The 15,243-nt window shown below is 44.5% G+C and overlaps 1 protein-coding gene and 1 long non-coding RNA gene across 2 annotated transcripts in view; one reads left to right on the top strand and one right to left on the bottom strand.

Annotated features, from left to right (window-relative positions):
* LOC139789208 (zinc finger protein 462-like) overlaps window positions 1–15,243 on the bottom strand; it is a 112,868-nt gene that overhangs the window by 43,047 nt on the left and 54,578 nt on the right. The window lies entirely within an intron of this gene.
* LOC139789196 (uncharacterized) lies at window positions 6,159–14,694 on the top strand. The gene is made up of 2 exons (XR_011723067.1): window positions 6,159–6,238; window positions 14,213–14,694. It is a non-coding gene; the product is annotated as an uncharacterized lncRNA (long non-coding RNA).

The raw sequence follows: 15,243 nt of genomic DNA, 5'->3' as shown, positions 1-15,243 counted from the left end.
TCTATAACTTTCCAACTTGTAGAGTCGTCTTTCTACAAGTCAGTGTACACACTGGGTAGTTGGGAGAAAAAGGATCCAAAGGGACCTAAGAAAATGGTACTGGAATGGGAAGATGATCAGGAAGAGGTGGGATAGTGATTGTTTCAAGCCATGTTTTAGTTGTCTGGAACCCAGACCACCTCCCAGTATAGACTCCAAGACTTGCAGACAGAAGAGAACACATAAAACACTGAGAGAGACAAGTGGTCCTTTCTGTGAAGGTATGCCAGTGCATGACTGGAGGCATGCCAATGTGACACATCTACAAGAAGGGCCAGAAGGACAATCCAGGGAATTACATGCCTGACAGCCTGACCTCGGTGTCTGGAAAAATTATGGAAAGGTTCATATTGAGTGTACTCACATGGCAAGTGCAGATCAGCCAGGGGATCAAGCACAGCCAGCATGGGTTCAGGAAAGGCAAGTCCTGCTGACCAACCTGGTCTTGTTATATGACCAGGTGACACATCTAGTGGATGAGGGAAAGGCTGTGAATGTCCTCTACTTGGACTTTAGTAAAGCCTTTGACACCGTCTCCCACAGCATTCTCCTTGAGAAGCTGGCGGCTCATGGCATAGACAGGTGTGCTCTTCATTGGGTTAAAAACTGGCTGCACGGCTGGGTCCAGAGAGTTGTAGTCAGCAGAGTTAAATCCAATTGGTGGCAAGTAACCAGTGGTGTTTCCCAGGGCTCAGTTTTGGGGCCAGTCCTGTTCAATATTTTCATCAATGATCTAGATGAGGCGATTGAGTGCTTCCTCGGTGAGTTTGCAGACAACACCAAGTTGGGTGGGAGTGTTGATCTGCTCAAGAGTAGGAAGGTTCTGCAAAGGGACCTGGACAGGCTGGATCAATGGGCCAAGGCTAATAAAATGAGGTTTAACAAGGCCAAGTGTCGGGTCCTGCACTTTGGTCACAGCAAACCCATGCAATGCTACAGGCTTGAGGAGGATTGTCTGGAAAGCTGCCACACAGGAAAGGACCTGGGGGTGTTGGTTGACAGCTGTCTGAATATAAGCCAGCAGTGTGCTCAGATGGCCAAGAAGGCCAACAGCATCCTGGCCTGTATCAGGAATAGTGTGGCCAGCACGAGAAGGGAAGTGATAGTGCCCCTGTACTCATCACTGGTGAGGCTAAACCTTGAGTACTGTGTTCATTTCTGGGCCTCTCACTACAAGATAGACATTGAGGGGCTGGATCGAGTTCAGAGAAAGGCAACCAAGCTGGTGAAAGGTCTGGAGAACAAGTCCTTTGAGGAGAGGCTGAGGGAATAGAGAACATTTAGTTTGAAGACGAGGAGGTTGAGGGGAGACCATACTGCTCTCTACAGTTACCTGAAAGGAGGTTGTAGGGAGGTGGATGATGGCCTCTCCTCTCAAGTGATTGATGATAGGACTAGAGGAAACAGCCTGAACTTGCTCCAAGGGAGGTTTAGACTAAATCTGAGGAAGAAATTCCTTACTGAGAGAATAGTTAGGCATTGGAACCAACTGCCCAGGTGGTGGAACACCATCCCTGGAAGTATTAAAAAGCCATGAAGATGAGTCACTTTAGGACATGCTCTAGTGGGCAAGGTGATACAAATATTGATAAATATATATATATATTATTTTTATTTATTTTATTGGGGAGGAGATGTTAACAGTTGGACGTGGTGATCTTAGAGGTCTTTTCCAACTGTGACAACTGTCTGTGTGTGTGTCTCTGTGTGTAGGTTTTAAAGCTTAAAAAATATTTACAACTGAGTTAGAAATTAAGCTAATATTCTCCCAGGCTACTGTTTTGCTAAAGAAAGAAGTAATAAATGTTCAGTAATAAATGAAAGGGAGATCTTTAATCAGACTTTAGCAGCGAGTGGTGCTAATTAACCAGACTGAAGACTATATACTGAACCACTACAGGAACAGTCAGTGAGCACAAAATGTCTGGTGTGACTGCTATTGACTGGACTGGGATCCTGAAACCTGTGATGATGATATTTGGGACTCTAATGATGAATTAATAACAGAAGTCTATCACACTTCTCCTAGTTACTGTAATTAAGTAGACCAATGCAAATAGAGGTGGTGTTTCTCCAGAATATGATCACTCAACAGGTCCTTTACTCAGTGCAAGATTAAGGCTGTGTGGGAAACTTACAGCCAACACCCTCAGGAAACTGCCTTGCAATGTCTATGAAGGTGCTGGGATCCAGAGAAGGTGGGATACAGCTGATAGCTCAGCAGAACAAAGCTCTTGGGAGGTTAGGTCCTATGTCACATGTAAACACTGCCTTATGGAAAGGGGATGGATTTGGGGATCAGCTGATGGAAGGATATGTTAAGAAATGGTCCAGTCTTTCTGATCCCAAAAATAAGATATCCCTGTGGAGGAACTGGGAAGAATGAGGCAATTGACTACAGTTGCTTGGGTTGATGGAATGTTGCCTTGGGTTATTGCAGTGGTGTTTTGGAAGCAAGGGGGAGGGGGAGCATGGGGGTGGCTTCTGTGAGAAGCTGCTGAAAGATCCTCTGGTTGCAATCCCTGCCCCACCTCTGCCCAAGGCCAAGCAGATATGGGAAGCTGGATGTGCCTCTGCAAGTAACATATTCAAGAAAGAGAAAGGAACCTGCAAAAAATCTAAAAAAAGAGAAATGCAGAACAGAGGAGAGGAGGAGGCAAGAGAGTAATGCCAGAGAAAAGACACAAAGGTCAGTGAGGAAGGAGGGGAAAAGTGCCCAAGTGGAGATATCACCGCAGCACGTGGTGAGATGGCAGACTGTCCCCCTGAAACCCATGGAAGAGCACAGTGGAGCAGTCCCTGAAGAAAAATGGTGGGGTAAATGTGGATTTGTAGCCCCTGAAGTGTCACAGGTAAGAAGACATGAAGAAGCAGCCTGGGCAGGATTGTGGAGAGGGGCAGATGTGGATCTGCAGCCATGGAGGACCCTGTGCCAGAGGAGGTGACTGTTTTCCCAAAGCAGACCGTGAAACTGTGGGTAGCCCACTCTGGAGCAGTCTGTTCCTGAGGGACTGCACCTGGTGAGAGGGATTCAGGTCAGAGGGGTTCATGAAAGAGTCTCTCATGTGAGATGGAGTCCACGTTGGAGTGGAGGAAGAGCGTGAGGAGTCCTCCCCCTGAGGAGGAAGGAGCAGCAGAAACAACATGTGGTGAACTAACCCTAAATCCCCACTCCCCATCCCCCTATGCTGCTGAGGGGGAGGCAGGAGTGAAGCAATCTGGGCCTGGGAAGCAGGGAGGGGTGGGGGAGAAGGTATTAAGATCTGGCCATTTTCTTTTTCTCCTTCTAGATTAAATTAGTTTTTTCTTCCCAAGTTGAACCTGTCTATTTTTTGCCTTTTTGCGTAATTGGAAAATGAAAACCTCCCTATCCTTTTCTTAATTAACGAGCCTTTCCAGTGAGTTTTCTCCTCCCTGTTCCAAAGTGGGGCTTGGGGGCGGGTGAACGGAGGCCTGGTTGATAACCAGCTGGTCCAAAATAGTGACAACTGTGTTCACAGGAAAGGGGGGTGGGACGGGACACTCCACTAAATCTGAGGCCACTGATGCCATGGTTAGACATTTATTAAAGTCCTTGTTCTATCACCTGGAAGCTTGGTGGGATGTCCTGTTGGTCAACAAGTGACCTATATGTGGTTGTCCTGGTTTGGACCAGGATAAAGGTAATTTTCTGCCTTGTACTTTTGCTTTCAGCTAAGTCTCTTGTAAGTAGTTGCACTTGCTAAAATTAACAGCAAATTTCTCAGACAGTGTCTGCTTCTGGGACTGATAACGCTCGATGTTTATAGTTACTGCTAGAGACTGGTATGCAGAAATAAGTACACTGCTCAGCTCTGAGGAACATTTTGCCCTCCGGAAGGAGAAAAGGAGTGAAGACGTCCCACCTGAAGCCCTCCTTCGGGAAGGAATGGACAAGATAGATGGCCAAAATTGACCAAACAGAGTATTCCATCCCATACAAGTCATTACTCAATATAAATTTGAGGGATCATGAGGGTCAAACCCTTCCTGCTTCCCCTTCTTTGCCTTTCCCTGTTTGCTTTGGCATCCTGGGAGAATTCTGTCTGTTTCTCTGCCTGTGGTCCTGATCTGTGCCAGCCTGAATCTGTGTGTTCCTGCCTCCAGCTTCCAACTGCTGCCGACTCCAGGAGTCCAGCCTGGACTTTCCTAGGGCTGCCCTGCAGCTGTGGTGGTGTCCTGGTTTGGGCCAGGATAGAGGTGATTTTCTGTCTTGTACTTTTGCTTTTAGCTAAGTCTCTTGTAAGTAGTTGCACTTGCTGAAATTTACAGCAAGTTTCTCAGACAGTGTGTGTTTCTAGGACTGATAACACTTGATGTTTATAGTTACTGCTAGAGACTGGTGTGCAGAGCCAAGGACACTGCTCAGCTCTGAGGAAAACATAAAGAGGTCCCACCTGCATCCCTCCTTTGGGGGGGGAACGGACAAGATAGATGCCAGAATTGACCAAACAGAGTATTCCATCCCATATACGTCATCCTCAGTATAAATTTGAGGGATCACGAGGGCCAAGCCAGATTTCCTGCTTCCAGCTTCTGGCTGCCTGCCTTTCCTGCTTCCCTTCCTTCACCCCGGCATCCTGGAAGGATCCCGTCCGTTTGCCTGCCTGTGCTCCTGATCCTTGCCAGCCCTTATCTGTGTGTTCCTGCCTCCAGTTCCCAACTGCTGCCGACTCCAGGAGTCCAGCCTGGACTTTCCCAGAGCTGCCCTGCAGCCTCGGTGGTGACGTGAGAGCTATTGGGGGAAAGTGGGGAGGAATGTGGTATCCATTTTCTTGTATATTTGTATATATTTATTAATTTTTCCTATTTATCATTACTGTTTCATTGAAGTTGTGTAGTTTAGTTTCCAACCCATAAGTCTCTCTCCCTTATTCTCTCTCCTTTCTTATAAGGGAGGAGAGAGAGATTAATAGAGAGCGTCTGTTACTCGGTTTAATTGCCGGGCCAGTGTTAAACCGTGACAGGTGGTGACGTGAGAGTTTTTTGGGGGAAAGAGGGGAGGAACGTGGTGTCAATTTTCCTGTATATTTGTATATATTTAGTAATTTGTTCTATTTATCATTACTGTTTCATTAAAGTTGTGTAGTTTAGTTTCCAACCCATAAGTCTCTCTCCCTTATTCTCTCTCCTTTCTTATCAGGGAGGAGAGGGGGATTAATAGAGAGCATCTGCCATTCCGTTTAATTGCTGGGACAGTGTTAAACTGTGACAGATTTATTGGCGCCCAACATGGGTCCCGAGCTAATTAGGTTGAGCCCAGTTCAAATTTTGACTAATTTGCCTGAATAGTTTGAATTCCAACTCCAGTGGAGGATACCAGTATGGCTTTGCTGAGTGGGAATCAGACCTCTTTCTTTGGAAATTTCACAGGGTTGGAGATTAAACCAGTCGTGCTGTAACTTTGGTATTTAGGGTATGTGATATGTGCTTTTGCAACTGGGATTAGTGTTATTATGTGGTTTATTTCTCATAAGAGCTGCTTAAGAACCATCGTTGCAATAGGGTCTTCAGTACTGATTTATATCATGGTTCACAGTGCAGTGGTGTTTCATACAGAGATAAAAGGTTGGTAATTACGCTTTCAGTTTTAATTTGGGAAATTATACCACTCCATCTTATTTTGAGATGACTCCAACAGAATTTAGTAGCAATAGTATTTCATTTTTGTATCTTCTGGTGGGTGCTGTTAATTTTTCTCATATATTTGTAAGGAGTAAGACAAAAACCACAGTCATGAGAATGAGCATGAGGTCAAGGGAGTTGCTGTTTGGAGAGCGGGAGCTGACTCTCATACAACGAGCACCCCTACTTCTGCCTCTGCAGCCGCTTCTCGCCCCCCCTCACACAAGGGCGCAACTCAAATACAGCTGGCGAGCACTGCCAGCGTGTCTGCTACAGCCTCTCTCCCTTATTCTCTCTCCTTTCTTTATCAAGGAGGAGAGCGGGATCAATAGAGAATAATAGAGAGCATCTGTCATTCGGTTTAATTGCTGGGCCAGTGTTAAACCATGACAGTAGTGTACTAAGAAGAGAATTGTTGGCAATGTCTAAAGTCTAGTGGTCTTGTTGACCTTGAAAAAGCCATCAGGAAGGTGAAACAGAGAAAGACCCTGACAGGGTTAACTCCTGGTGGGATAAATCCCTGTAACTTTCCACTAAAGCAGTGTGAACATCTTCTGTCTTGTAAGTACAGATCTTGCTTTTAAAAACAAGACACTGCCAAGGCCAACTAGGCAGCGAGGGGATTAACTTCTGTAAAAGTGTAGGTCTTGTTCTCAAAACAAGGCACTGCCAAGGCTAGCTAGGCAGCGGGGGAGTGCAAACACCTGCACGGAGACAGGATGAGGCTGCCACAACCAGCAGATAAGGGAAAGATTATTGCAAGGGTCCAAGTTCGCTCTGTAACAAGAGGATGAAGTCATTAAAAACAGGAGAGATAAAGAGTTCAAGTTTCGAGAAAGATTTCTTACTTCATCCAAAGACACCCCCCCCTCCCCCGACATGTCCCAGGAGAGGACTCCGCCCAGACTCCGCCTGACTCTGCCTGTCATGAATATTATAATTATACTTTGCAAACTTATGAATATGTATGAAACCGCCCCTGTAACTGTATAAATACCCTAACCCTTTCCCTCGGGGCAGGAACTCTTTGTGCAGCACGAGCTGGGAGTTCCCCGGATCTGAAAATAAATACCTTTGCTGTTTAAAGGCTTAAAACTCTGTCTCTAAAGAGTTTTGCTTGGCCTTTTTGGGCTTCATTTTGGCGACCCAGATGGGACTGGACTCCGTCGTGCTGTGATCCAGGGGGGCCCGGGGATGCTTTTTGGGGCCCCCCGACAAATTCTGTTGGCTAAGCCTCCCCTACTCCCTTGGCTCTACGTGCCGATGGACACCCGACCTTCCTCATACTGAAAAGGTATTTATATATATTTGCTTGGGTTTTGAGGCCTCTAGGATTTGTGGGGGGGTTCGAGTCCCCCAGGATTTACAGGGATGCGGGGGACGCCCCCAGACTGGAAGGTTCGAGTCCAGGCCAGGTCTGAGTCCCTTTTCAGGGTTAAGCAGTTCGAGTCCAGTTAATCCTGATTCTCAAGGAGAAGGGTTCAAGTCCTTTTCGGGGTTTGAGTCCCCAGGAGAATTGTATGGTATTGATAACGGGCTTCTGTAAAAGCTGTGATCGTTGATTCTGCGATCCCTCGCTTATGTGTTGATTGTTGATTGTGCTATTCTGTTGCGCCGCTTGTAAGTGATTTAAGTGTTTTGAGTGGTTACGCGTCCCTATCGAGGAAAAGTTTTATAGCTTTATCTTCGGGGGGGGGGGTCACGGGGGCTGCTGCGACACCGTCAGGTAATCGCGGTCTATAGCGACATCTTGTGACCCTAGGCAGTAGAGCAACCTGTAAAATTCTGTGTAAATTTTACCTGTGCAAAGTATGTGTGTGTGAATGAAAGTGACTGACTGAGACGCAATATAATTGCGTCGTGAGTGCGGAGTCCTGATTTGCATTTCCGTGTCACCTGCGAGGGGGCCGGCCAGAGATGGACAAAGCAATTGGTGTGAATTGTTGGTACGAATAAGCTAAGTAAAGTGTTGAAATCTGAATAGAATCTGGTAACTTAGAAAGAGACCTGTTCAGTTGTAACATCTCAAGTGGGTATAATGGGGCCTGAACAAAGTAAGGAAATTAATACCAAAACCCCCTTGGGACTCATTTTAAAGCATCGGAAAGAACTAGGTGGAATTCCGGGGGGAAATATAAGGAAAAAGACACTTGTGAAATATTGCCAAGATTGGTGGCCTCTGTATAAACTAGATGATGGAAGAATGGCCACCAGGTGGAAGTTTAAACTATAATACCATCCTACAACTTCTCCTGTTTCTCCGTAGAATGGAAAAGTGGGATGAAGTAATGTACGCAGACATGTTTTTCACCTTAAGGAATAAGCCGGAATGGCAAAGAGATTGTGGGATAAATGTATCACCTCAAGATCCCTTTGTGTTAGCACTAGAACGGGATCAGAAAAACAGCAGAATGAAGGAACGCTGTTGTGATGCTTGCAGCATAGGAAAACGATGCCTTAAGCTGAAAGGAGAAGACGATGAAACAGAAAGTGCCATTAGCCTCCAAGAATATCAGCCTTTTGCATCAGGATATGGGATACCGCTGCCAAAATCACAACAGAAAGGCAGCAGTAGCTCCCTAGAAGCGGGACATGAAAGAGGAAGTTTCCAACGAGCCAGAGCAGGCCCGAATCAATGTTCCTATTGTTGGCAAATAGGACACAGGCAACGAAATTGCGCTAAGCAAAACAAGGAACTTGGGGGGGGCTACTGTTGCTCATAATGATGGTAACTGAGGGGGACAGGTGAGTCGTTCCCAAGCAGACCCACTGGTAAAAATAGAGCTAGGGGAAAGCAAAATGGAATTGGATTTTTTTTTTTAATCGACACTGGGGCCACATATTCGGTTTTGAATCAAGAATACCAAAGACTGATGAATTTGTACAAGTTATGGGGGCGACGGGCCAGTCAGAAAGGGCTTTCTTTTTGAAGCCTCTTAAATATAGAATTGGGATTCATCAATTTTTATATTTACCTGATTCTCCAAAACCTCTGCTAGGGAGAGATTTGTTAGAAAATTTAGGCGCCGTGATAAGATTTGACAAAGAAAAGCTTGAATTCCAGGTAAACGAAGAACAATTGATAGCTGCCCTAAGTCTAACCGTCAGTTGCGTTAAACCAGAACCTGGTAATCATAACATCGAACAAATCACAAATGAAACATATTCGTGGGTCTGGGCAACTGACGTACCTGAAAAATCAAGACAAGCTGCCCTCATTGTTATTGAATTGATACCAGGGGCTAAACCAGTGAACAAAAGACAATATCCCCTGAGACTAGAGTATAGGAGAGGAATCGAGCCAATGACAGAAAGGCTTTTAGAATTAGGGCTATTAATGGAATGTGAATCAGATTTCAACACCCCAATCATACCAGTTAAAAAACCGAATGGGACTTATAGACTAGTACAGGATTTAAGAGGCGTAAATGAAATTACAAAGACTCTACATCCAGTAGTGGCTAACCCTTATACGCTCCTGACCAAACTGAAAGAGAATCTGATTTGGTTTACAGTGTTGGATTTGAAAGATGCATTTTTCTGCCTCACCCTAGCCCCAGAAAGCAGAAAGATTTTTGCCTTTGAATGGGAGTTTGTTAGTAAAGGGAGGAAGACACAGCTAACCTGGACGGTGTTACCTCAAGGTTACAAAAATAGCCCTAAAATATTTGGAAGTCAATTGGCTAAAGAATTAGAACAGTGGGAGTGACCACAGGGAGAGGGCATCCTTCTGCAATATGTGGATGACTTACTGATAGCAACTGAAACAGAGGGACAATGCGGTGAGTGGACAATCTCGTTGTTAAATTTCTTGGGTTTAAACGGTTATCGAGTCTCTCAACAGAAAGCACAGCTGGTGCAAGAAAAGGTGGTCTACCTAGGATATGAGATCTCTGGAGGACAGCGATCCCTAGGAACTGCGAGGAAAGAAGCCATCTGCCAGATCCCTAGACCTGAAACGGTGAGAGACCTGCGAGCCTTCCTAGGAATGACAGGTTGGTGTCGCCTGTGGATATACCAGTACGGGATACATGCCAAACCTCTGTATGATTTATTGAAAGAGTCTAAAAATATTCTAGTCTGGACTCCTGAGGCAGAAACAGCTTTCAAAAGACTGAAACAAGAGCTGATGAAAGCTCCGGCATTGGGCCTTCCCGATGTAACGAAACCATTTTGGCTGTTCTCACATGAACGCCAGGGAATGGCTTTAGGAGTCCTTGCTCAACAACTGGGGCCATACAAAAGAGCTGTGGCTTACTTCTCTAAGCAACTAGATGAAGTAAGTAAAGGAAGGCCCACATGCCTGAAGGCAGTAGCTGCAGTAATAATAAACATAGAAGAAGCCAGAAAGCTTACTATGGGCCAGAAAATGACTGTATTAGTGTCCCACACTGTATCAGCAGTACTGGAACAGAAAGGTGGCCATTGGCTGTCACCCTCTCGGTTCCTGAAGTACCAGGCGATTTTAGCCGAATCAGATGATGTAACCATTCAAGTGACTAATGTTGTCAACCAAGCCTCATTCCTAGAAGGAAGAATATCAGCAGAACCAATTGAGCACGACTGTCTAGAAACCATCGAGGCAGTGTACTCCAGTCGCCCAGATCTCAAAGAAGAGCTGCTCGAAGAAGCAGATGACTGGTTCTCAGATGGCAGTAGCTTCGTGAAGCAGGGGGTAAGAATGGCCGGTTACGCAGTAACTACGACAGAACAGGTAATTGAATCGAATCATTTGCCTGCAGGAACCTCAGCACAGAAGGCCGAACAGATAGCTCTTACCTAAGCCCTTGAGTTAGCAAGAGGGAAAAGAATTAACATATGGAAGGATTTGAATATGCCTTCTCCGTTGTACATGCCCACGGGGCAATCTGAAAGGAGCGAGGACTGCTGACGGCCCAAGGAAAAAAAATAAAATATGCAGAAGAAATCCTACAGTTGCTGGAGGCTGTTCGGCTCCCAACCCAAGTGGCCATAATGCATTGCAAAAGGCACCAGAGAGGTAACACCGTTCCAGAAAGAGCTAACAGAATAGCCGATGCAGAAGCTAAATTAGCTGCTGCAAGGACCAAGGATTTAGTAGTTATGGCTCTGGTACCAGAAGAACTAGATACTAATTTTCAACCAGAATACCAGGAATCAGACCATAAGTGGATACAAAGAAATAAAGGTAAAATGTTAGATAATGGATGGGGACAGCTAGTAACAGGACAACTAATACTGCCAGAAAAATCAGTATGGCAATTTGTAAAAACAGAACACAACAAGGCCCACTGGGGATTAGATCCTCTCTATCAGCATCTAAAAATTAGAATAGCAGGGCCAAAGCTATTCACAGCAGTGAAACAGGTCACATCCCGATAATCCAAACACGGGAACTAAAGTATGCCAGGGAGTAATAGACAGAGGGAAGTATGGCAAATTGATTTTTCTGAACTCCCAAGGAAAGGGGTGGGGGGGTATAAATACCTCTTGGTTCTGACAGATACATTTTCTGGGTGGCCTGAGGCATTCCCATGCAGAACAAACAAAGAAAGAGAAGTAACTAAAGTCTTGTTTAATGAAATCATACCGAGATTTGGAGTGCCTAGGAGCATCTCCTCGGACAGAGGCTCGCACTTTTGTGCTAAAATTGTACAAGCAATAAGTAAGGCACTGCAAATCAAATGGCAATTACACACGCCTTATAGACCTCAAGCTAGTGGACAAGTAGAAAAGATGAATTATCTCATTAAACAGCAGATTGCTAAAATATGCCAAGAAACCAACCTGCACTGGTACCAGGCCTTACCTATTGCTCTAATTAGACTGAGAGTAAAGCCTCGTTCAAAAGAAAAACTGAGTTAATTTGAAATCTTATATGGGAGACCCTAAGCAATGCAGTTTGTAAATAGCGAGGCTGTAGATCAGATAGGTAATCAATATGTGTATGATTATGTTATAGCTGTGGGGAAGCACTTTGATAAGAATGCCACAGTGGTGATGGATCACCAACCTAAACAACTTGATTGTAAATTGCATCCCTTTAATCCTGGTGACTGGGTGTATGTTCAGAACCTTTTAGGAAAACCTCTGCAAGAGAAGTGGGAAGGACCCTTCCAAGTATTACTGACCACCTTCACTGCAATCTGAATTAAGGAACGGCCCACCTGGATCCACTATTCCCGAGTCAAGAAGGCCCCCGAGCTTTGCAACGAACAAACCTGAGGAACCCCGACACTATGAACTGGCGACCCTCAGTGTGGATGCTTGGACTTTGGATAAGTATAACCTTATCACAAAACCCTACCCAGAAATGGCCATGGTCGGGGACACGAATAATTAAAGCGAGACCATGGGTTGATACACCACTCTAAGATATTAGACCCGGTGCCTGGCCTAGACATCTACGTCCTACGTAACAACCAGCCATATAGGCAAAAGGACTGGGGTCAAGGCCAAGGCCTATTAGACTCTTTAATAGGGGAAGGAGGAGATGAAATCCAAATAGGGTGCAAAAGCATTAATGCGGAAGGGCAGGAAAATGAACAGATCAGATTAACTGTAACTGCTTTGAAAAACGTATCACTTACATACAACCTGGGACCCGTAATGTGGGTCAAAAGTAAAAGATCGGCTTTTTGCACCTGGAAGGAGGACAAAGAAAAGAAAACAGACAAAGCTGAGTGCGAAGTAAAAATAATATTAGAACATCCGATTGCAGTCACATGCTTGAAGCACTTAGCAATACGACTGCGGAAACTCCTCTTCCAAGCTGCAAAAAAGCATATAATTTGACTAATGTGGGGCCCCAGGTGGTGAGACAGTCAAATGAATTAAAATTGCTCTTAAATCCTACATATTCACTGAAAAAGATTCAAGTGAATATCCAAACGAATGTTACACAAATACAAAAAGACTGTCAGCCGTATATACAACAAAGCCTCAAGGGCTGGAAGGCATGGCTATCGGCCAGATCACGCCCTAAGCGTACGCGGCGAGATGTAGCCGGATGGTTCGGCACTGGACTAGGAGTATTAAATACAATAGACCAAGAAGTACTAATAAACAAATTAAGTGCCGTCACTTCCTATTTGGGAGAGCTCAAAGTGCCTTTAAGTTCATCCATGCTCACCCTAGCAGAAACACAATCACTAGCAACTAAATTATTAACCCTGGTAGCTAACCACACCACCGAAGACTTCCTAAAATTTGCAGATTACACAGGTAACATGAGTAAAGAGATTGTGCTCGACATTCAGTGCACTCAAACACAGCAGTGGGTACAATCAGTACCTGCAGGGATTCTGAGGGAAGGAACATCTGGGATACTACCCCAGGAGATAAAAGAAATTATAGCATGAAACAGCTCTACAACCCAATTTGAGAAAAGTCACCAGGCATGGTGGCAACTTGTAAATTTTACCTATAACTCACAGAGTGGGCAAATCGAAGCCTACGTGCTCACTATCAGTGCTGCCAAAGAAAAAGTCATTTTCCCTGTCTTGACCTTGGGAACTGTGCACCAAAATGTTATAACCTGACCCATAGGCCACAATGTTTGGGCAAGTTTTGATTACTCCAGGAATAAGTTGCAATCAGTCAGTACAAAGGCCTGTATTCCTAAAGAACAACTAGGATATATTTGTGAAAATGCAGTTATAGAAAATGAAGATTTGTGCTTAGATACTGAGCATAGTCTATGTACCTTTGAAGTGTCTCCTCATAATAATAACCAATCACAAGTTTACTATGTAGGGAATGGCTGTGCATGTATCAGAACATTATGTATTAGTATTTTTGTTGATCATTGTCATGAAATAGCAAATGGTACTAATCTTTGTGTGTGTAACTTTACTAGAATTGTAGGATGTGATTTTGATTATTCTGCCCCAATAACCACTATGCAATTGATCGAAGCTGAATATACTTTATATCATGATATACCAAATCTACAGATAGGCATGAATATTACTCTTTTTAGAGCAATGCTTACACACCCAGATATAGAACAATTAGTTAATGAAGTAAATAGAACCACTCAGCGTATGCTTTGGCAAGTAACACATGATTCATCAGGTATAAAAGAGGTATTGACAAAGGTAGAACAAATAGGAAAACATCATTGGTGGGATGTCTTTACAGGATACTCCCCTTCAGCTACACTAGTATTCCATTACCTAATACACCCTATATTAGGCATAATAGTGGCAATACTCTTGTTATCGCTTTTAAATTTGTGGCTGTATTACAAATTGAATAATATAGCCAAAAGGATACAAATAATGTGGGCAATGATTCACACCCACCGAAACATCTCCTTGGAACTTGACGAAAGGATTCGTAAGTTCTATGGAAAGGGGGGAAATGAAACAGAGAAAGACCTTGACAGGGTTAACTCCTGGCAGGATAAATTCCTGTAACTTTCCACTAAAGAAGTGTGAACATCTTCTGTCTTGTAAGTACAGATCTTGCTTTTAAAAACAAGACACTGCCAAGGCCAACTAGGCAGCGAGGGGATTAACTTCTATAAAAGTGTAGGTCTTGTTCTCAGAACAAGGCACTGCCAAGGCTAGCTAGGCAGCAGGGGAGTGCAAACACCTGCACGGAGACAGGATGAGGCTGCCACAACCAGCAGATAAGGGAAAGATTATTGCAAGGGTCCAAGTTCGCTCTGTAACAAGAGGATGAAGTCATTGAAAACAGGAGAGATAAAGAGTTCAAGTTTCGAGAAAGATTTCTTACTTCATCCAAAGGAACCCCCCCCTCCCCCGACATGTCCCAGGAGAGGACTCCGCCCGGGCTCCGCCTGGACTCCGCCCAGACTCCGCCTAACTCTGCCTGACTCTGCCCAGACTCCGCCTGTCATGAATATTATAATTATACATTGCAAACTTATGAATATGTATGTAACCTCCCCTGTAACTGTATAAATACCCTAACCCTTTCCCTCGGGGTTGGGAACTCTTTGTGCAGCGTGGGCTGGGAGTTCCCCGCATCCGAAAATAAATACCTTTGCTGTTTAAAGGCTTAAAACTCTGTCTCTAAAGAGCTTTGCTTGGCCTTTTTGGGCTTCAAAGGTATGGGTATTCTTCATGCTCCTGCCTTACTCACTAGGATTTATGGATGGTCCTGAAGGAAAAGGGGGAGAATTTCACAGAGTGGGATGAAAAAAATTAAAATTAGATATCTAGCACTGTGAGTCAGTTAAACCATTGGCTTCTCCTGCTCTGACCTCAAGGCCATAAAATGTTTGGGTAGCTGAATTGAATTTATCGCACTCACCGCTGGCCTGGTATCAAATGGGGATAACTGAATCTATTGGACTACCTGGGTACCTCAACAGTATTATGCCTTAGCACACACTGCCCTCATAATGCAAAAAAATCCTGATTTTTGGTGTATGCACATCCCTGGTTATAGCCAATTGACCAAATCTGTCTATCGAGTAACCTGGAAAGAGCCTGAACAGGTGGAGGAACAGCATAAAGTTTTTGAGCAGATCAACCAGTAAAGAGCCTATAAGACAGCATTAGGTCTTATCTGGAAAGGTAGTGTTGCAAAGCATTTATGTACCAGTACAGG

This window comes from Heliangelus exortis, chromosome W, assembly GCF_036169615.1.
Source record: "Heliangelus exortis chromosome W, bHelExo1.hap1, whole genome shotgun sequence".
NCBI classification, from domain to species: Eukaryota; Metazoa; Chordata; class Aves; order Apodiformes; family Trochilidae; genus Heliangelus; species Heliangelus exortis.
This window is presented reverse-complemented; position numbering and strand designations above follow the sequence as displayed.